This window comes from Castanea sativa, chromosome 9, assembly GCF_040712315.1.
Source record: "Castanea sativa cultivar Marrone di Chiusa Pesio chromosome 9, ASM4071231v1".
In the NCBI taxonomy this organism is placed as follows: Eukaryota; Viridiplantae; Streptophyta; class Magnoliopsida; order Fagales; family Fagaceae; genus Castanea; species Castanea sativa.
In genome coordinates this window covers 11636261-11642638 of record NC_134021.1, presented here as the reverse complement: position 1 = coordinate 11642638, position 6378 = coordinate 11636261, and the positions used below count along the sequence as shown (strand labels likewise).

The 6378-nt window shown below is 34.3% G+C and overlaps 1 pseudogene; it reads right to left on the bottom strand.

Annotated features, from left to right (window-relative positions):
* Positions 1-611: 611 nt before the first annotated feature.
* LOC142608749 (short chain aldehyde dehydrogenase 1-like) lies at positions 612-4519 on the bottom strand (annotated as a pseudogene).
* Positions 4520-6378: the final 1859 nt, after the last annotated feature.

Genomic DNA, 6378 nt, shown 5'->3' with positions numbered 1-6378 from the left:
TTTTAAATAGGCAGTTATCCTATTTGTCAATACGTCCTTAAATGCAGGAACCAACTTTCTCTCAGCTTCATCTATTATATATATAAATATATAGATATAGATATAGATATAGATATAGATTACTTTCTTATCAACCCTTTGGTTTCAAATTTGAAAAAGTCCAGAGTTATCCAGTATTAGCTGAAAAAGGATCGTGAGAACCGTGTGGTTCGACCACGGTTCACACGGGTCTATGCTTTTTTTTTTTTTTTTCATATTAAGGTTTTTAAGGTTAAAAGAACCGGAATGGAAAGAGGTTTGTGATTAACTCGGTCCGTACGGTTTGGTCCGGGTTTCGAAACCATTACACACAATGATAAAAAAATTGAATTAATATTAAAATTACTCTAATAACATTTGTTAATGGACCATTTTGTGTATGTTTTGATATCACTTTTATAGAAATTATAAAAAATTATTAAAAAAAATCAATTACTTTTTTTCTTTTCTTATAAATTTTTTTTTAAAAGTGTTTCATAAATCAAAGCCCTTAAGGCATCTGTTAATTTTTCCATTTCTTTAATATTAGTTTTTTTTTTTTGATAGATTCAACAAAGATGAGGGGAATTTGGAATCCTATTTCTTTTTATAAATGATAATAGTCAATGTCAATGCCATTAAATTATGGTACTTGACTTTAACATCACCCTTAAGATAACACTAAAATAAACATAAAAAATAGAGGAATGGAGGTGATAGTTGCAACTTGCAACACATACATTGATACATATCAAGAAAAAAGGTTTTTTAGTGCATTTGAGAAAGTTGGATTGGTAAGACTATAACCTCCATCAACAACCAAGTTCATCCCACTCACATACTTAGATTCATCACTCCCCAAATATAGAGCCGCCTCAGCAATATCTTCAGGCTCCAATACCACTCCCTTCAAGTTTGCACATGATGAAACCACGTCCTCTACCTTATTCTTCTCCATCTCCCCCATAGCTTTTCTTAGCATAGGAGTTGCAGCTGCAAAAGGAGACACACAATTAACTCTTATTCCATATTGTCCCAACTCCACGCTCAAGTTCTTAGCCATTCCCACCACAGCATGCTTCGATGCCGCATATGAATGTGGAATATCACCAGCCAGTACTGAAGCCATTCTTGAGGTGAAGAGAATGCTTCCTTTTTTTGCTGGGATCATAACCCTAGCAGCATGCTTGGCACCCAAGAAATTACCGAAAATATTGATGTCTAAAACCCTTTTGAAATCTTTGTTTTCTGATTCTAAAATTTGTGATACCATGTTGCCTGAAATCATTGTTGAACATGATGTCCAGCTTTCCATACTTGGATACAGCCATGTCCACAGCCTTTTCAACATCAGATTCATTTCTTACATCACAATGGATGTAAGAGATGGATTCAAAGCCAACGTCTTTGCAGACTAAGTGGCCAAGCTCATCTTGGACTTCTGCTATAAGGACCTTAGCCCCATGTCGAACAAAAAGTCTTGCAGTGGTCTCACCGATGCCACTCGCACCACCGGTTATTAATGCTACCTTACCTGCTAATCTGCAAGGAGAAAGTGATAAGGAAACGAAAATTTATTAGTCTAAACGCTTAGCTAGTTTTAACTATAATATAAATGATAGAAAGACTGAATTAGAGAACACAGAGTTTATAAAAGGTTAATTTGTTATAGCAATACGGACCTGTTGGTGATGGGAGTTGCTGAAGAATTAAAGTTGACTGAATTGATCACTATCACCAAAAGGTTTTATAGTAGGTTAAGTACGAATAATATTTCTATTCAATCCTATTACTTTTCTTTGTTCAGAATTATCACAAAACCAACTTGTTTTACCCGTAGTCAGTTTTGTACTGTACCAGTTGGTTGGGACGGAACCAAGATTCAAACATGGGGGGCTAAAGCTTAAAACAAAATTTTTTTTTTATGAAAATAAAAACTAACATTTATTTCATATTCAACAAAATACTACATATAAAATAAGTGTTTCTTAAAAATTTGATATTATCAAAATGTCAACAAAGTATAACATATCAAATAAATATTTCTTAAACATTTCAACACATTTATCAAAATGGAACTTGATGCTATTTTAGAGGAGATCCAAATATATATATATATATATATTTAAGGGCAAATCTTAATTTTTCAAATTACATACGTATACCAATATTTTTTTAATTGGGGGGGGGGGGTATTAGGACCAAAATTTAAAATTTCATCACATATATATGCACTAGCTTCTTTTTTTTTTTTGGGGGGGGGGGGGGAGCCTAGTGTAGGACCGTCCCTGCCAGTTGGTGCGGCCGATATTTTCCGTACCATACTTGAAACGGTACAAACATCCTCATTTCGTACCGTTTTAAATATCGGCAGTATCGAGAGCGCTTTGACTATACCGGCAGAAATACTGGCTGGAAAATGGATGTCGGCCCGAAACAGAAACATGGATTTCTTTGTAATTTTTCACTCACCAAAGATAATTTCTCAACAAATTTCACGATCTGATGCATCTCTCTCATATCTTGGTCTCTTTTCTACTTAGATTTCCATTTTTCTTCGTGGTCTTTGCAATGTCTGTGTTCCTCTAATCTTCTTCTCCACTTTTTTATGTCTTTACTATTTCTCAAAGCGTTTTGCTTTGGGTGCCCATGTGATGATTTACCAAAGGTAAGGAGATAAGACTAGCTTTTTGAAATTTGAAACGAGATAAGACTCAGTGGAGATAAACATGTGGAGGAGATAAAAATAAAGAAAGATAGATTCTAAAAGTAAAAGAGAATGAGTAGAGGTGAAAAAAAAGTGATTTATTTGGAAACATTTTATGAGGAATTGAAAAAAGCTGTAAAACTTTTTCAATTTCCGATAAAACTTTTTCCAAAAATAGTATACTATTGTGTGCCCTTATGGCATACGTTAGTAAAATCCTTATTAAAAACAATTTGTTGGCAGATGGTAGTTTAAAATTTAGATACGTGTACCAAAAAAAAAATGCAATCTTTACAATATTTTTACAATACTTTCACAACAAGTTTTAAGCTTTAGGTTGTTACAAGTTTTTATTGGTGGGGCAAGAAAGTCATTTTAGTGATAGGTTTAAATTAGAACTAATAACAAATAGCCACCTATGATTTATTGTAAAAGTGTTGAGAAAATTTTGTGGACGTAACACATCTAAAAAAAATTGATGTTAAAAATATTACAAATTTTACTATATAACTATTAAAATTAAAGTATTACTATTAAAACATTATTTTAATTTTATTTAATATGTTTTTAATTCACATTTACTGAATCACATTAATTGTCATATCAATTTGTATATGTAATGTAATTAAATTTGTAATGTTTTTATTATTTTCCAAAAAATATTTAGTTTATATATATATAGCGGTAATTTCGAAACGGCCCCAGGTACGAAATTGACTCAACTGATTTTACCTTGTTCTGAGGGAGTCTCCTCAAGAATTACTCTAAGCCTTGTGGGAGTAATATCTCAGGTGTTAATCCAATTAATCTTAGCATGCCTAATAAATACAAACTCTTTCTGATTCATGAATAATAAAAAGGTTTTCCATCGCAAAGCTTATAATAATAATAATAATAATAATAATAATAATAATAAAATGGCTGCCGAAAAGCTCTTTGACCATTCAATGTTTCCAAAATTAATCTAGCATATATATTTTAAATTATGGTTAAAACTAAGGACATTTTCATTAGTTTCTTAATCTCTTTTTCCAGGTATTAATCCATCATGTATCTATTCTACTAGATCAACACACCTACTTTATTATATGACAAGGTTTTTTTTTTTGAGTAAATAATATATGACAATTTGTAAGTCTTAGTAAAAGTTTCAGTGTCATACTAATGTAGAGAATGAAACATTCAGTACGAATCTGGTTTCTAAGATAAGAAAAATAGGTAATTAAAATTAGCCAGAGGAGATAAACTTAACTTAGAACTTAGAAGGAATTTCTGGGAGAAATCAGTGGAATAGTTTAGCAACCAGAACAGCCCAAATTGTTGACCATTCAATATTTTAGCATTAGTCTAAACTGTGACGCGGCTAACTCATGTAAAAGATTGAGTCTTGGTCTCAATAAATGTTTTTCTCGTGCAAACTTCAAATGAAGAATGATACGTAAACTATTTGGTTTGTAAATGCTAGACAAATGAGATAAACTTAACTTTGAAGCAACAACACTTATATACAGTGGAGACAGTCTAATATTTTGGCTATTGGCGGGGGAGATCACACCCATAGGGTTGATCTCATGTAGATGACGTGCACATGCTGGAAATGGGAAGCATCCAAGATCCCCTGTTCACACTTAATAGCACTTTGTGCTAAGTATAAACACAATGCGACGGAGTTTATGGATCTTTTCTACCATGTGTTCGAACCATACCACAGCTATAAGCCGATATTCCAACCATTGAAAGATAGGTTAAAATGGCCGAATCTGGAAGAAAGGAGAACAGTGATGCCAAACCCATGGTTGATTCGAGAGAAAGGTCGGCCTAAATCCACAAGAATCCGCAATGAGATGGATGAGCAAGATAGGGAGTTGCCAACCTCTTTGTGGATTGAGAACGGACTGAAGTCGAGGTGTGGGTTGTGTCACTGAGAGGGGCATAACCGTCGTACATGTCCAACTCAAAATGTGGAATCAACAAGCCGTGGTGCTACATAGCAGGTTACAATTACAAGTCATAGTAACAAGGGGGGATATATCATAAGTTATTCTCATCATCTGTTGTCAATTAGTCATGTTATTTTCCTTCATCTGTTGGTTTTCCTAATTCTAGTTTATCCTTTGCATGAACACTGCCTTCGAGAATTGTGTTTAGCAATCCATACATTGTGCAGACATTATGCATTCATATGTTTAGGTATTTCACTCTTCTGATTTCTTTTATTTTTTATTATAAGGGGATGCTGACAGTGGACTAGATTGTATCTGGTAGAAGAAAAGGGCCGCAGTCCAACATCACTCTCCCCTAGTCTCCATCAGTCTCACTCTCCCTATCCACTCTCCCCCACTCTCCACATTGTCATAGTAACAAGAAAATGTGGTCCATGGACAAATCATGTGATTAGTTATTCTGTGTTGTCATATATAGAATGTGGTTTAAGTTGAGATGTTTATGTTTTAAGATACATTTTGAAGTACTCTTGCTTTGCTCATTAAACAATCTGTTGCAGGTTGTGACCAATTGGGGATATAGTTGAGGAATGTATGGAGGATCTAATTAATGTAGTTACAAATACTAATGCCCCATATCAGTGCCCATCGAGGGGGGGGGGGGTGAAACTCTACCCTCTTTGAACTTTTGTGGGTTTGTGTGTGTTATAGGGCTAAGGGGTTATGCATTTGACAATAAAATCTTGCATTTATCTCTCACAAAAGTATAAAATAAATTAAAAACAAAATTTTATTAAAATTGTTGCCATGGAAGAGAGAAGTGCCAACGACACTTTGGTGTATATATTAGTATGTTTGACACCATTATACGTATTGTAACCCAAATGATTCAAGTTCATTGCACAGAGAGAAAGAGAGGGGCTAACATGACACAATGATCAATAGGACGACCAAACATACCATCTAATGTGATTGCATGTAACTCAATTATACAGAAATCGAGTTATGCACAATATCCCTCTAGACACTTGGATTCCTACTTGATTGCATCTGGATCTGTCCAAAGTTCTGCACTACATCTGGATCCAAAAGGCATAACTTGAGTTACATGTTATTGAGTTACATTCCATGTAACTCGATTATACACAAATCGAGTTATGCACAATAGCCCCTTGGACACTTGGATTCCTCCTAGATTGCATCTCTGGACTGCATCTGGATCCAAAAGGCATAGCTCAAGTTTCACATTATCGAGTTATACACAGTATCCCCCTGGCCACTTGGATTCCTCCTAGATTGCATCTGGATTTGGCCAAAGTTGTGGACTGCATCTGGAACCAAAAGAGCATAACTTGATTTTCATGTTATCGAGTTACATTGCATGTAACTCGATTATACAGAAATCAAGTTATGCACATTATCCCCCTAGACACTTGGATTCCTCCTAGATTGCATCTGGATATGTCCAAAGTTTTGGATTGCATAACTTGATTCTTCAATAATCGAGTTACTTAATAACTCGATTCTTTGATAATCGAGTTACTTATAGTAACTCGATTATTTAAAAATCGAGTTTAGTTCGAACACACGATGATAAATTCACCATTTCTGCAGAATCTACAGCAATTAAGGTGCATAGGCTCGATTGCTCTCAACACATCTGGCTAGAATCAACAATTTCCCATGCAAATTCTTCAAAAAATTTATGCA